We start from the raw sequence: 16,958 nt of genomic DNA on the forward strand, positions 1-16,958 counted from the left end.
GGAAAAGAAAAAAGTGAATTTTTTTAGGTCCTTCAAAATATATGAATTTGTAAAGAAAAGAGATTTATTATCTCGATATGAAAATACATATATATAGATTGTTTCAACATATGTAAATGCATTTTTATGATATGCAACTGAGAGGGAGATTAATGATATGGAATTGGGCCAGACAGATTTGTGCCGGACAGATTTGGGCCGAACAAGTGTTGGGCCAAGTTGTGTGGCCCGGCCTTGAAGGAAGCTGCTCGGTTAAGGCAGCGCGTGGATTGACCGAGCTGCAAGGATCCGTGGTTACGAAGCCGGTCAGGTGAAAAGTCCAGCGCCAGGAAAGGCAAGGTTGGACCAAGGTACCTGTTTGCTCGGCAGGTAGGTCGACCGCAGACAAGCGTGAGTTGTCCCGAGCTCGGCTTTGCCGAGATGCCGCCAAGTCCGGTCCTCATCTAAGCTTAGCTGTTGGAGTACTTGGGCAGGAAGCGCAGCATGGCAGACGATGGCCGAGATGGTACTGCCCGGCTGCCGAGCTCCTAGGAGAATGGGCAGGCAGTTGGGTTAGGTGGTGCTCAGCAAGGTTTATGCTAATAGATGGGATAGCAGAACCACGTGTCGAGAGATCACTGGGAGTAGATTTGGGACGCAGAAGGTATATAAGCAAGTCTGCGCCCCCATGCTTGAGATAGGACATTTTTGGTGAGATAAACACTAAACACAAGACTCTCCCTTCTCTCTATCTATCCCCTGTGTGTGTGTGTGTTCTAACTTGATCGTCGGAGGGATTTTCCGGCCACACGCCGCCGGTTAGCTCACCGCCGTTGTGCTCGCAGGTCGATCGGACAGACAGGAGCTTGGAAGAAAGGAGTGCGGGCTTGCCTGAATATTTGCTCCCCGCACAATTGGCGCCGTCTGTGGGAACTTTGAAAGATAAAACCTTGTCTTCCAAGCTCATCCGATCGCTTTCTATGGCGAACAACGAAGAGATTCCGCTGTCCGCCATCGATGGAGCCACTCCTGAGTCAGGCAGACGGAGAGAGGGACACCCCACCATTACTCCGATGGGGAACTTGGAGACATTCCTAGGAGGACAGTCGGGAGACGCGCGGGATAAGCGCGGAAGAAGTCATGGTCATTCACGGAGTCCAGACGGTCACCGACGGAGGAGAGACTCACACGCCAGACGTCTGGAAAATAAGCTGAAGGACCAGGACACCGTCATCCGACGAATGGCGGCGGAGATGGAGGAGCTGAAGCGGCATGTCAAAGGGAAGGGTGTAGCTGGAGTGGGAGACCACAGTGAGCGCACCCAACCCCGCCGTTTAGGTAGTCAGAGTCAGCGGCATACACCGTCCATCTCTATTACCAAAAGTTACAAGGTTGGTGATTCCGATGTGCGCGCAGAAAAGTCCAGCGTGCAAGATAGCACTTACCAGCCCTCACGTCCGGCGACGACGTCGAGGTACACCTATTCCGCTCGATCAGAAGATTTGCGGACAGTCTTGGAGGAACGGGCTTGCCGGCGGGAGGCACAGAGGATACCGACTTTCCAGCGGTTATCCTACGGGGTTCACGCCAGCGAGGAGGTCGGAATGCCTCCACCCCGCCTAGCGGCGCCACTCCTTGTGGATTTTGACTTGGCAAGGTTGAGCGCCACCCCTTTCTCCGTGGAGATAGAAACAACACCGCTTCCCGCGGGCTTCCACCAGCCTAAGTTCACGCTCTACGATGGAAAAACCGATCCCTATATGCATGTAAGCCACTTCCTACAGGTCATGGCTGGACATAGGCGGAATGACGCTCTTATGTGCCTTATCTTCCCGTCAAGTTTGGGCGAGCTGGGCTTAAAATGGTTTGAGAGGCTGCCAGAGGGGAGCATAGAAATGTGGCAGCAGTTGGCCGAAGCCTTTGTGACGCGCTTCAAAACCAACACCAAAACGCCAAACGAAGTTGACCACCTTCTCAATGTCAAGATGGAGCCGAGCGACACACTGAAGGCATACAACTCCAAATATTGGGAAACCTTTAACGAGATCTTGGATTGCCCGGTCAACCTGGCAATCACCCAATACAAGCACGGTCTCCTGGTCGGACATAGGCTGAGGGACTCGCTTACAATGAACCAGCCGCCATCCATGGGGCAACTAATGCAGCGAATCAATGAGTACATCCGAGTAGAGGATGATGCAGCGGCGTCCACCGCGAAGACAACCCTGGTGGCAACAGACAAAAAGGCCTTACAAGATAACCGGTCTGGCGGGTAAGGGGGCATACCACTTAGAAGATTTGGATGGCAAAGGCGTACCCCGGCCATGGAATGCGGCTAACCTCAAACTATTATATTCTTATCGTTCTTAAGTAATTTTTTGAGGAAGAACTTGTTTCCCCTACACTTCTGAATGTGATACTTTTTTTGTCAATGTAATAGAAGTGAATTACTTTTGCTTAAGAACTTTTCTGATTCAGCCGAGATGATTTACTCCGGCCAAATGAGTTGATGATTTGCTCAACTCTGAAGTTTCAGTCGAGATGATTTACTCCGACCAAATGAGTTGATGATTTGCTCAACTCCGAAGTTTCAGCCGAGATGATTTACTCCGGCCAAATGAGTTGATGATTTGCTCAACTCTGAAGATTCAGCCGAGATGATGTACTCCGGCCAAATGAGTTGATGATTTGCTCAACTCCGAAGTTTCAGCCGAGATGATGTACTCCGGCCAAATGAGTTGATGATTTTCTCAACTCCGAAGTTTCAGCCGAGATGATGTACTCCGGCCAAATGAGTTGATGATTTGCTCAACTCCGAAGTTTCAGCCGAGATGATGTACTCCAGCCAAATGAGTTGATGATTTGCTCAACTCCGAAGTTTCAGCCGAGATGATGTACTCCGGCCAAATGAGTTGATGATTTGCTCAACTCCGATGATTTGATGATTTGCTCAACTCCGAAGTTTCAGTCGAGATGATGTACTCCGGCCAAATGAGTTGATGATTTGCTCAACTCCGAAGATTTAGTCGAGATGATGTACTCCGGCCAAATGAGTTGATGATTTGCTCAACTCCGAAGATTTAGTCGAGATGATGTACTCCGGCCAAATGAGTTGATGATTTGCTCAACTCCAAAGATTTAGCCGAGATGATTTACTCTGGCCAAATGAGTTGATGATTTGCTCAACTCTGAAGATTCAGCCGAGATGATGTACTCTGGCCAAATGAGTTGATGATTTGCTCAACTCTGAAGATTCAGCCGAGATGATTTATCCCGGTGGGAAGCTCAGACGATGGCGATGCGAACAACAGTGGAAGAGATCTAGGGAGTTTGGTTTTGGAAGTTGTCAGTCAGAAGGCCGAGGAAAAGGGACAATTGACAATCATTTTGGTAGAAAGACCAGAGTTCCTTGCCGAGCTGATCTTGCTCGCCAAGAAGGAAGTCGCAGAGCGGACCTTGCTCGCCTTCCTCGGAGTTCCTTGACCGAACTGATGTTGCTCGCCAAGAAGCAAGTCGCGGAGCGAACCTTGTTCGCCGACCTTGGAAGTTCCTTGCCGAGCTGATGTTGCTCGCCAATAAGTAAGTCGCGGATCAGACCTTGCTCGCCGACCTTGGAAGTTCCTTGCTGAGCTAATGTTGCTCGCTTTAAGGAAGTCGTGGAGCGGACCTTGCTCGCCTTCCTTGGAGTTCCTTGGCTGAGCTGATGTTGCTCGCCGAGAAGCAAGTTGCGGATCGGACCTTGCTCGCCGACCTTGGAAGTTCCTTGCCGAGCTGATATTGCTCGCCAAGAAGGAAGTCGCGGAGCGGACTTTGCTCGCCTTCCTGGAAGTTCCTTGGCCGAGCTGATGTTGCTCGCCAAGAAACAAGTCGCGGAGCGGACCTTGCTCGCCGACCTTGGAAGTTCCTTGTCGAGCTGATGTTACTCGCCAAGAAGGAAGTCGCGGAGCGGACCTTGCTCGCCTTCCTCGGAGTTCCTTGACCGATCTGATGTTGCTCGCCAAGAAGCAAGTCGCAGAGCGGACCTTGCTCGCTGACCTTGGAAGTTCCTTGCCGAGCTAATGTTGCTCGCTAAGAAGGAAGTCGCAGAGCGGACCTTGCTCGCTTTCCTTGGAGTTCCTTGACCGAGCTGATGTTGCTCGCCAAGAAGCAAGTCGCGGAGCGGACCTTGCTCGCCGACCTTGGAAGTTCCTTGCCGAGCTGATGTTGCTCGCCAAGAAGGAAGTCGCGGAGCGGACCTTGCTCGCCTTCCTCGGAGTTCCTTGACCGAGCTGATGTTGCTCGCCAAGAAGGAAGTCGCAGAGCGGACCTTGCTCGCCGACCTTAGAAGTTCCTTGTCGAGCTGATGTTGCTCGCCAAGAAGGAAGTCGCGGAGCGGACCTTGCTCGTCTTCCTTGGAGTTCCTTGGCCGAGCTGATGTTGCTCACCAAGAAGGAAGGCGCGGAGCGGACCTTGCTCCCCTTCCTTGGAGTTTCTTGCCAAGCTGATGTTGCTCGCCAAGAAGGAAGGCGCGAAGCGGACCTTGCTCGCCTTCCTTGGAGTTCCTTGCCGAGCTGATATTGCTCGCCAAGAAGAAAGTCGTAGAGTGGACCTTGCTCGCCTTCCTTGGAGTTCCTTTGCCGAGCTGATGTTGCTCGCCAAGAAGGAAGTCGCGGAGCGGACCTTGCTCGCCTTCCTTGGAGTTCCTTGCCGAGCTGATTTTGCTCGTCTTCTTTGGAGTTCCTTGGCCGAGCTGATCTTGCTCGCCAAGAAGGAAGTCGTGGAGCGGACCTTGCTCGCCTTCTTAGTGCGGTCACCGTCTTGCATACTGAGGACCGAGGAAGTATTACCCCGGTCAGGATAGGTAATCCCAGTCACGCTTCAGCGGACGGAATTAAGGGGCAATTGAGAGGGAGATTAATGATATGGAATTGGGCCGGACAGATTTGGGCCGGACAGAGTTGTGCCAGACAGATTTGGGCCGAACAAGTGTTGGGCCAAGTTGTGTGGCCCAGCCTTGAAGGAAGCTACTCGGTTAAGGCAGCGCGTGGATTCACCGAGCTGCAAGGATCCATGGTTACGAAGCCGGTCGGGTGAAAAGTCCAGCGCCAGGAAAGGCAAGGTTGGACCAAGGTACCTGTTTCCTCGGCAGGTAGGTCGACCGCAGACAAGCGTGAGTTGTCCCGAGCTCGGCTTTGCCGAGATGCTGCCAAGTCCGGTCCTCATCTAAGCTTAGCTGTTGGAGTACTTGGGCAGGAAGCGCAGCATGGCAGACAATGGCCGAGATGGTACTGCCCGGCTGCCGAGCTCCCAGGAGAATGGGCAGGCAGTTGGGTTAGGTGGTGCTCAGCAAGGTTTATGCTAATAGATGGGATAGCAGAACTACGTGTCGAGAGATCACTGGGAGTAGATTTGGGACGCAGAAGGTATATAAGCAAGTCTGCGCCCCCATGCTTGAGATAGGACATTTTTGGTGAGATAAACACTAAACACAAGACTCTCTCTTCTCTCTATCTATCCCCTGTGTGTGTATTCTAACTTGATCGTCGGAGAGGTTTTCCGGCCACACGCCGCCGGTTAGCTCACCGTCGTTGTGCTCGCAGGTCGATCGGACAGACAGGAGCTTGGAAGAAAGGAGTGCGGGCTTGCCTGAATATTTACTCCCCGCACAGCAACTATAGTATATATATGTAACATTTCCATCTCTCTATTGGGTACACCATGGTGGTTTACCATTCTCTTCCACACCAGTAGAGTCCGCATATATATTAGAAAGAAAGATACACTTATTTGTATATGATAGGCAAAAGGATCAATACTTAAGAGAAAATACAACATATTTGAAGTAAATTATTTATGTTTTCTATATCTCATGCTAAAATATTACAACAACGTTACGAAGCCAAAAAAAGAAAAGTATTAGCAGAAAATGACCCACAACATAGTAAATTTGAATCTGACATAGTACATTTCAAATAAATTTAAAGTTACATCTCTATCTATTTTGAAAACGTTTATACAGCTTGCATTCCAAACTAGTTTATATACAAACTGCAATTCCACGGTGTTTGAGAGAGAGAGATTAAAAAAATAGGGTTTGGGACATGGATAGATGCAACAAGAATGCAGAGTAAGGTCAAAGTTGGTCGAACCATATGGATACAAGCCTGAACCATGCATGCAAACATGTTATAAATATATATATACAGTAATGGAAGGTGTTGTGATTTTGGAATCATTCAGATTCTAGTCAAAATCCTTGTCTTCACGATAATGTTGATGATCAATCAATGAGTATTGAATGGTCATGTTTTGCAGATTGTACGAGAGAGAGAGAGAGAGAGAGACAGACATGGTTGCATAATCTTGGGGGATATGGCTGAGCCAGGGGTGCACCCCCTAGTGTCGGACACTTAGCATACAAAGAGCTCAAAACAAAACAACAAAAAACAAAAAAAACAAAGAGAGAAATGCCAGCTTCTCAGCCCTTCCATATGCGTCCCCCCCACTCAAACCCTAATCAAGTACATAACCAAATCCACCCCTATATCATGTTTTGTCCCCTCTTCTATCTCTGTCTCTCTCTCTCTCTCCCTCCTTACACCCAAAGCTGTATTCCACCTACACCATTAGGATATTTATACTAATAAAAAAAAAATTGTTATCTATTGCTTGCTTTTGGCAAACTAGCAAAAAGTTAATTTTTAGTTCTTTTAGTAAAAAAAACTAATTTTTTTACTCAAGTCATTACTTAAAAAGTTAATTTTTTTAGTTAAAAAAGTCAAAAATGAACTTTTTATCAATTTTTCAAAACACCATTATAATTTTATTTTTTTCCTATATTTTCTTATTTTTACGAACAAATAAATGGACACTATATGCATTTGTTAATGCAAGTTCTATTATCTTGTGTCTAACAGTGTGAAAATGAAATAAAAAATAAATTATTTATAACATTGTAAATGCGTCATTCCTGAAAGAATAATACAACCCTCACATTCTACGACTAAAAAAAAAAAGATTTTTTTTTTTTTTTTTTTTTTTGACCAATGATCAATCAAATCTGTAGGATTGGCCTAGGTCGTCGTATTATGTAGTACTATTAGCAGTGGAAGTAAATGGTTTCAGTAGTATGCACCAAAAAGTAATTCAAAAATAAAATGGATAAGTTGGCCTGATTTACTAAATTTAAATATAAATATATATATTTTTATCTAAAAACAAATCTTAAGAATTTCTTTTTTAGGCCTTATTTATTTGCAAAGATAGATTGAAGAGAATTGATAGTGAAAGAATTAAGTAAAATTGTATTTATTTTCATGATAATTGTTAGTGTGAAAATTGTTAAATTATTTTCATATAAAATAATAAAATAAATAAAGCCATGTTTTTACTTAACAAAAAATACAAAAATATTAATGTTCAAAATGTGCTGTCCAAAATGTAAAATAAAAAAAAAATCCACTTGATTGGCTGAACATCCTCAGTCGACCGGTAACACCTAAGCCGAACGAACTATTTTCTAATATTATCTCCTAATTCAGGCTCTTAATCCGCTCGGCAAGACCTTTTGTAGGATGAAGGAAACTGTAAAATAAATTGATGTATATTATTGATTGATGTATTATAAGATTGTTGTGTATATTGATTGATTGTATGTATGATACAAGATTGATGTGTTTCTGTATTGTATGTGATACATTCAAAGAGGAATGAACTCTCTCTTTATAGAGAGAAGAATGGTTACATTGGATACCAAAGTGCTCCACTATCACCGAAAGCAAAAAGGAAAGCATAAACCTATACAATTAATAATTACACTAAAGCTAAAGATTCAATTAACAATTTAACAATTATATTAACAGCCCCCCTCAAACTCAAGGAGGATAGGTACTAGCCAACTTGAGTTTGAAGAGAGTAACAAAACAGGAAAGTAAACTGATAAATAAAACAGGATAGGAGACACGGTATGGTCGTGTCAGACCGTTGTAGCAGACAGTTTACGGGGTCATGTCGGACCGTTGTAGCAGACACTGTGTGGTCGTGTCAGACCGATGTAGAAGACAGTTTATGGGGTCATGTCGGACCGTTGTAGCAGGACAGTTTACGGGGTCATGTCGGACCGTTGTAGCAGACACTGTGTGGTCGTGTCAGACCGTTGTAGAAGACACAGTTTACGGGGTCATGTCGGACCGTTGTAGCAGGACAGTTTACGGGGTCATGTCGGACCGTTGTAGAAGACAGTTTACGGGGTCATGTCGGACCGATGTAGCAGGACAGTTTACGGGGTCATGTCGGACCGTTGTAGAAGACAGTTTACGGGGTCATGTCGGACCGATGTAGCAGACACTGTGTGGTCGTGTCAGACCGTTGTAGAAGACAGTTTATGGGGTCATGTCGGACCGTTGTAGAAAATTGTGAAAATTGTGATGGTGCACCAAGGGGGTGACTTAGGGAGTGCGCCATGAGCGACTTATACATGATACTGTGTATAACCCCCCCTCAAACTCAAATAGGTGTAAAGATAGAAACCTATTTGAGGTTGAAACAAAGGGATTGATAAAGCTGACCGGTGTAGAAGACACTGTATGAGTGTGTATATAGGCTGCCCAAAAGATATACATGGATATAGATATCGAGCCCTCAAAAGGTGTGCCCGCACCCTCAAAAGGCGTGCCATCAAAAGGTGTGCTATCAAAAGGCGTGCCCGAGTCATGAAAAGGCGTGCCAGGTTGTCGGCGTCAAGAGGCGCGCGATGCGCGTGGTTGCCTCGGCTATTTAATCAAGACAGAGCCTGAGGCCGAGGCAGAAGCAAGAAACCTGCGAAATCCTCTGTAAAACTCTTCGTTGTGCTGAGAGAGAGAGTCTGGAACACTCTGTTGCGAGAGATAGTCTGTAATACTCTGTTGCCCAAAAAATGGCTTCGTCTTCCCGCGGGCTGCTTACCCTCTTTCCCGACCTCAACGAGTCCACAGGAGAGAGAACTGGTGCGGTGGCCAGTGAACCTCAACCAAACACCGCTGGGTTTGCTCCGCTGAACTTTCCGATGCGATCTGTGGAGCAAAAAATGGCGGTGCAGACGGATGTGGAGGCCAATCAGTATACTTTGAAGGCATGTGTGGAGTCCATGACGGCGGTCACAAACTTGTCGCACCGGCTGCAGAGTAGGACAAATGAGGTGCAGCAATTAAACTCCCAGCTGGCTCTGCTCCAACGCATGTATAAGGATGCGCGAGCAGAGATAAGCGTGCTAAGGGCAGAAAACAAGGAGCTGAAGCGGAAGGCCACCGTGATGTTCCGATTTGGAGGGCCGCCATATGCTGCAGTGGAGGAGCAGGGAGTAGTGATCGTGCCCAGTGGAGTGGGAAACACGGAGGCAAACCCGGCAAAGGCCGCCCAGGACGGAGGCAAAAAGAAGAGACCGGCTGCAGAGTAGAGAAGAAAAATCCCGCCTGTGGATGAGGTTGTTGGGTATGGGTGGTGTTTGTTTTGTTTTGTGGTTTTTTTTTTTTTTTTTTTTTTGTGTAAAATGGATCGGGGTGAGTCCCGACAGGAATAAAATGAAGTTGGTGTGCAGTTCGTCCAGTTCGTCTTCTTCGTCTTTTTTTTTTTTTTTTTTTTAAGTAAAATGGAAGATAAAATAAAATAAAATAAAAAAGTAAAATGGTGTGGTGGGAACGTGGTGTGGTTTGTTGAATTCTACGAAAAAGCAAAAAGCAAAGAAAGTGGTGTACTCTCTGGCCCACGAAAAAGCAAAGAAAGAAAAATAATTAGAGAGTGGTATAGTGGGAACTTCTTTTTAGGGTTTCACATGTTGATGAGACTTGCCCCCCCCCCACGTTAGGCACACTAATCCTCACCGAATAAAGTTCTAGAGAGAGAGAGAGAGAGAGTGGGTGTAAAGTGAGAGAGACTGGGAAAAGTGAGGCCGTGTGTGTGTGATGACAGTCTGTAGCAGTGTGTGTATATTGGGTTTGATGGGCTCCGGCTGAGGGTGGCGCCAGGGCTGGTGGGCTCGGTATACGCAGAATGTTTTGTGCCGCTGGTGGTCTTGTGCCGCCGGTGGTGTTGGTGTTGATTGGTAGCCGCAAGCTTCAACAATGGTAGCATGGTTTCGGCGTTGGAGCGCGAGTGCATGGGTGATTTGCTTCCATTCTGATCCTTGAAACATCTGGTAGAGGCGGGTAGAAGCGTATCCAGCAAAAAAAAAAAAAAGCCACTACAACAAAAAACACATTTGGCAACCCAAAAATTTGTCGCCAAAAGTACAAATTCCGTCGCCAAAAGAATCGACGACAAATATACAACTTGTCGCCAAAGGCCTGTCACTAAAAGTATTGGCGACGAAATCAGAAATTGTCACCGTAGGTAGACATTTAGCGACAAGCAAAATTGGTCGCCAAAAATCATATATTTTGTCGCTATAAAAGTACAATTTGTTGTTAAAAGGTTAAAATTTGGATAGGCTATGTAGTTTTAGCGACAAATAAATGCGTCGCCAAAAGCACTATTTAACGACAAAATTAATTTGGTCGCTAAAAATCACGTTTTTAACGACGAGTAAGTTTTGGTTGCTAAAAGTTCTTGGAATAACCACTAACTTTTAGCGACAAAAACAATATGTTGTCGCCAAATATATTAACAGCGACCAAAATACCACCTGTCACTAAAAATTCAGTACACAAATTTTGATTTTAATAATTTTCCTGTTCAAAATAATCCAAAACACCTGTTTTCCTGTGCACAATATATACGCAAATGTAATGTAAATAATAATACACCTGTGCAAGACATTCATACTAATTCAAAATTAATAGCTATGAAAAATCCCAATAAACATACTTACAATTCTCTGACAATCTAAAACATGCATACCAAAATACTTACAAACTACTAACATTAAATCCATAAATACATTACCAAATCCTATGTCAAAACATTTTCAAAATTACAACCAAATATTTTGATGTTAAACATCTAACCAACAAGTCATTTACTAAAATCCTATGTCAAAATATTTGCAAAAACACAACACTAAATATTTTGATGCTAAACATTTAATCCAAAAATCATTTACCAAAATCCTATGTCAAAATATTTCCAAAAACACAAAATCAAATCTTCGGATGCAGCCCAAACTATTTTCCACCATTGCCAATCTGTCAGATGAAAAAAGAAAAAACAATATTAGATTGACAAAAAAAAAAACTTCACAATTTTGATTTTAATTTTGTAACGGGAAGTCTAATCGGGTGCTGTTTGCTCATACAACTCTATTTAGGCTTGAACAAGTTACCCGTACCAAGTTTCAGTGGTTTCAGTGGTCATTTTGCAATTTTAGCCCCCGAACGGGCCTTTTAAATCTTGTGTTTTACATTTTTTCTTCTAATTTTTTAACCGGAAATCCAATCGAGGTCTCATTTGTTCCTACAAGTCTATTTAGGTTTGAACAAGCTGTTCGTGCCAATTTTTGGGGGTTTCGGTTGTCATTTCGAAATTTCGGCTCCTGAACGAGCCTTTTAAGTCATGTGTATTACAATTTTCCTTCTAATTTTCTAACCGGAGATCCAATAGAGGTCTCGTTTGTTCCTACAAGTCTATTTAGGCTTGAAAAGGCTGTCCGTGCCAAGTTTTGGTGGTTTCAGCGGTCATTTTGAAATTTCGGCCCCCGAATGGGCCTTTTAAGTCTTGTGTTTTACATTTTTCCTTCTAATTTTTTAACCGGAAATCCAATCGAGGACCCGTTTGTTCCTACAAGTCTATTTAGGCTTGAACAAGCAGTCCGTGCCAAGTTTCAGTGGTTTCGGTGGTCATTTCGCAATTTCAGCCCCCGAACGGGCCTTTTAAGTCTTGTGTTTTACAATTTTCCTTCTAATTTTCTAACCGGAGATCCAATTGAAGTCCCGTTTGTTCCTACAAGTCTATTTAGGCTTGAACAAGCTGTCTGATTATTTAGCATTTGGTGGCCATTAGAAAACATTTTCTGTTCAAATAAGTTTTTTTCCATTGACCATGAGAATTGTTTTCCATTGACTTCCATTTGTAATAATACCAAACTCCAAAAAATGTAGAAAACGTATTTTGCTGCAACAAACTAAGCATAAATAAATGAAAAGGTCCAACCAAAGTGGCCTGTGTCTTATTATTTACACTCTTGCAGCATGATTTTTTTTTTTTTGATAAATAAACACTCTTGCAGCATGATTGATCATTTGCAATGACAAAAATGTCATGCTGCACGAAGAAGGCAGCCAATTAAGAAGGGTCGCATTCTCCAGTTACTCATCCTAGTGTATTAATTCAACAAAAAAATTTAGAGAAAGAAAAAGATCTAAGTTTGAACATTAAGCAAAGGAAGCCTGTTGAAACCCAAGTTTTGGAGTAAGCAGAGTATGTAAGATGTATCATTCCTAAGAATTCCTCTAGGTCAATGCCCAGGGAAGAACTAGAGCCAAAAAGCAAGAGATCCCAATGGCACAAGTCAAGTAAGCATATACATATTTGAACGATTTAGCATATGACTGACCAGCAGCGAATATGAATGATATTTAAAATTTGTCTTTGAGCATCATACAAGTTAGTGCCAGAATTCATGCCAACAACCTTAAGTTCATATTTTCAAAGTTGCTATTTTATTTTTTCTAAATTTTCTCTCTAACTGGGCATGTTTTGGATAACTTAAAGAATTGAAAGTTAACAATAGGACATTAGGTTCCTCCACTTCTCCTCCATTACTATATTATATAAATTTCTATTACTCATCAGAGAATCAAATCAGTTCAATCACTAGAGTACAGTTGAGAATTAGTAAACACGAATGCAAAACAAAAGCAACAAAAGAAGCGTACCAAGTGACGTTAGAAGACATTTTCTGAATATCCCAAAGTTTGAATGCCTGATCCTTTCCATTCGAGATAAAATAACGGCCATCTCCACGACTGTCAATAAAAGTAATGCCTTCTATATGTCCCGTCAGGACCCCAGCTGCTTGCCCTTTTGCAACGAAACAACGCTTGTCCCACACCAAACAATTTTATTTCAAGATTCCTAGTAAAATAAATGGAAGGCATGATTAAAAGAAAAACAACAATAGCTTGTGAGCCAGCAGCACCACAGATTAATTATCCTGCCACTGCAATAAATCACCCCCCTTTTCATTGCATCTAAACATTCTTAAAAATCCCAGAGGTCCTGACAAGTGATTTCTATGAGAATGCATTTCAAAAGCATTTCTTGACCATATTAGGGAGTATAACACCGAGTCAATGGCCCACAATTTCTATTCATCTGATATATGACAAATGGTAAAATTAAAATCAATTTCACACCACAACACTGTAGGAAATATAAACCCTGGGTTCTATTGTTCTCCAAGCTAGGCATCTGCAAACTATAAAGATGAAACAACACCAAGGATCAAACTTGAAACAAACCCCTAAAAAATATCATCTCCTAGATTTACACACCACCATTCTTGTAGAATGGTTTATGGTATTGCGTCTGAAACTCTATATTTATATATCATGGTTGTATCTTATCATGAGTTGGAGGATACATTCTAATTTTAAAAAATAAATTAAAATTTTGAAAGCAATAAGAAAAAATCTAACAAATAAAAAAACGCACAAGAAGTAATCCTTACTAAAATACAGTGCTAAATGTCCATATCACAAAACCATCAAGGTAGCCCGGCGGTTAAAGGTTGTCATTGGGACCCATTGTTAGTCAAGAGCTCTTATATTAAACTCCCGCTGGCCACACCTGTGGCTTGTGGGTGGTCGCAATGATTTGGGGTTTTGGTTCTAGGAGGTCCTGGATCAAGTCTTGTTAGCACTCATGTTATCTTTGTCATTGTGCATGTTCTCTCCAGGTTTGAGACGAGATTGCATGTGAAGGAGAATGTTAGCTTGATATAAATTATTGGGCCATTTCCTAAAACTTAAGCTTTCCGAACAATTGATGATCTAACAGCTCCATCAAATAACTTTCAGATTTGAAAAAGAAAAAAGAAGAGAGAGTGAGACAGAGAAGAAATGAAGTAGAATTTCACATCAGTACTGCCTATATGCTTTTTGTTGTAGTGTCTATATGTAATATGATATTTGACATGGCAAGGAATTACACAAAGTTGGTCCTATAAATGTGAGCTAGTGGGAAGTTAGACATGATACAAAATTAAATTACAGCATTATTTGCACAAAGTGGCAGCTCTCATTCTCTACCCCAAATAAGACTAAACCCTAAACTTTGTGGTCTTTCTCTAACTCTCTGCGTGTCGTAGGTGGATGGGTGGGAACTTGGGAAAGAATAGTTTCTATTGTTATAATTAATGGCATATATTGAGTAAAGAAAGAAAAAGTGTCTCACTGCTCTCAGCTATTGGACAGACTTGTAAAGCAACTTTTTGGGCACACATATGACTATGGCATAGTAATCTGCTGCTACTCTCCCATCACGTTTGCAAAAAATAGGACTTATAGTTGGCCCCTGCATATATAAACATGAAAAGCATTTAAGGCAGCTCATGGAACTGAGAAGAACTCAACATTTAATCAATAATTCAAAAATATCAAAGTATCTCCAGTGAGTGCTTCCACAATACACGCCATTTAGAATTAACTTGTACTAGGATAAAACAACATATATGGTTTGGTTTTCACATTTCTTTGAAAGAAAGAGAGATTGATTCACCTGCAAGCCCGATAATGATGTTTGGCTCAGTATTCGCTCCGCCACCTCCTCTTGACTGCTTCCCCTCATGTTTGCAGTAACCTAACATAAATAGCATGAGACAATGAAATTATAGGCAACTACAACCATAACATAAAAAATAAATTATGCACACCGTGAACTGTCCAATTGCCCTCAAATGTGCCTCCAATCTTTCAAGAATTTCATGTGTGATGTCTAATACACCTTTCCGTTGGGTCAAGGACTTCTTGCTAGCAACAAGGACAGCCTGAAGACAACAAAGATAAAGTAGAGAGACTTTCAAATTAATACTTGAAGACCCTCTTTAAAAAAAATTATCAAAGACCGTTTGGCATGCTTGGTTAAGTCCAAAGAGAGTGCACCTGACTTTGCAATATAACTCCACCTTCAATTTCTTTTAAATTGTTCTCTCTCAATGTGGTTCCACGACTCACAAGGTCCACAATAGCTTCAGCTATTCCCATCTTTTTCAACAACAAAGCAAGCAGCTAATATTAATACCATTGGGAACTAGCATATATAATGTAATTTATATTAAATGAGTTGCATTAGGAGGCAGGAACTATGCAATGCCAAATAAATAAGTTAACTTTATAGATACTAAGCAACCAATTTCAAAAAGAAAAATGCTATAAACAATGAGCTAGAAAAAATGAACTGTTCTGAATTTTACCTATTCAAAACAGCATCCAGAACAAAAAGGAAGCTGATTTTTATAGCAAGTCAAGCATGGTAAACTTTTCTAAAAATTTCATTTATTAAAGATTCAGTGATCTGATCACTGAAAAACAAAAAAAAGAATGTAAACAGAAGTAACAAACGAAGGCACAATTGCCTGCCAAAATTCTAACATCTTTGTTTATGTGACTTCTACTGCTATGTCACTCTACTGAAAAATGGCATGTTGAACCCTTAAGGACACAATAAGCTATTTGTGCTATTGAACGAATTGCAGTTTTGCCATTTATGTTAGTCAGTATTGTGGCTACAGCTTAGTTAGAGTTGCACCCAAAATGTGTGCCAAAACATACAGGAATATAGGTAGCTAATAATATACATACAAACATAACCATCATAAAAATAACAAATATCACTTTGGACTAGTCATCATATTAAACTCTCCCCCAACAATTCCCATACGCAATGGTCAAGAAATCCTGCTCATTACTGCTTTTCCAATAAATAGTAAAATAATATGTACAGATTTATGAAAATGTACTAAAGAATAAAAGAACGAACCTGCAGGAGTTTTGAAACTTCAAATAATTAAGTCCTATCCTCCTACACATTCAGATTCAGAGCCTGAAACTATTATACCCTCCTAAACCAGATGATCCATACCCAAAAATACAAAATCAGTTCCAAAATCAGTCCGAAATTCAGAATATACCAGTCCCAAAATTCAGTTCCAAAATCAGTCCAAAAATTAGAATATATCAGTCCGAAAATCACAATATCAGTCTGAAAATCACTATATCAGTCCGAAAAATCAGATTGATGACAAAGAAGAAAAAGAGGAAGATGAGAGAGTGTGAGGGAAAAATCAGTCCTATTGATTGTGTTGTGTTCTGCAGTGCCGAACAAGAGAATGAAATTGATGATAAAGAAGAAAGAGAGGAAGATGAGACAGTGTGAGAGAGAGAGTGAGAGGGAGAAGGAGAGGGAGAGGGAAAGAGAGACGAAGAAGAGGGAGAGAAGACATACCTGTTTCTCTTCTATGCCGCTCCAGGTTGTGGAATGAGAAGACGAAGAAGACACATTTTAGGTCAATCTTGTTTATTCGGTCATTAAAAAAAAAAAAAAAAAAAAAAAACAAATTCAAAACGACGTCGTTTTGACAAGAAATTTATTGGCGACGAAAATTATTATGTTGCCATAAATATCATTCACTTTTCAGCGACTATTTTAATTCCGTCGCCAAAAAATCCAAATTGGCGACAAACATTTTCGTCGGCAAATATTAATTTCGTCGCCAAAACTTTTTTAGCGCTCCCGCGCAGAAAATTAAATTGGCGCTAACCATTTTTGGCGACGAATTAAGATATTTGTTGCTAATAGTGTATTTTTTGGCGACCAACACATATATTGTCGCCAAAAACATACAATTGGCAACAAAATTCAATTTGGTTGCTAAAAAACGTCGCCAAAAATGCTTTTTGTTGTAGTGAGCCCATGAAGACCCACAGAAGAAGCATGGCCGTCATCAACCCACCTCTATTTGAAGGAGATAGAAACCCGAGGACAGCAAACATCATAGTGACGAGTATCATCCCGAAAAATTGAACACCTGT

The 16,958-nt window shown here is 42.1% G+C and overlaps 1 long non-coding RNA gene across 1 annotated transcript; it reads right to left on the reverse strand.

Moving 5' to 3' along the window:
• Positions 1-14,335: 14,335 nt before the first annotated feature.
• On the reverse strand, positions 14,336-14,918 carry LOC145789698 (uncharacterized). The gene is made up of 3 exons (XR_014327929.1): positions 14,801-14,918; positions 14,647-14,727; positions 14,336-14,442 (listed from the first exon to the last, which is right to left on the reverse strand). It is a non-coding gene; the product is annotated as an uncharacterized LOC145789698 (long non-coding RNA).
• Between the last annotated feature and the right edge of the window lie 2,040 nt (positions 14,919-16,958).

This window comes from Camellia sinensis, chromosome 1 (genome assembly GCF_055761805.1).
Source record: "Camellia sinensis isolate YWXY chromosome 1, ASM5576180v1, whole genome shotgun sequence".
Lineage (NCBI taxonomy): Eukaryota > Viridiplantae > Streptophyta > Magnoliopsida > Ericales > Theaceae > Camellia > Camellia sinensis.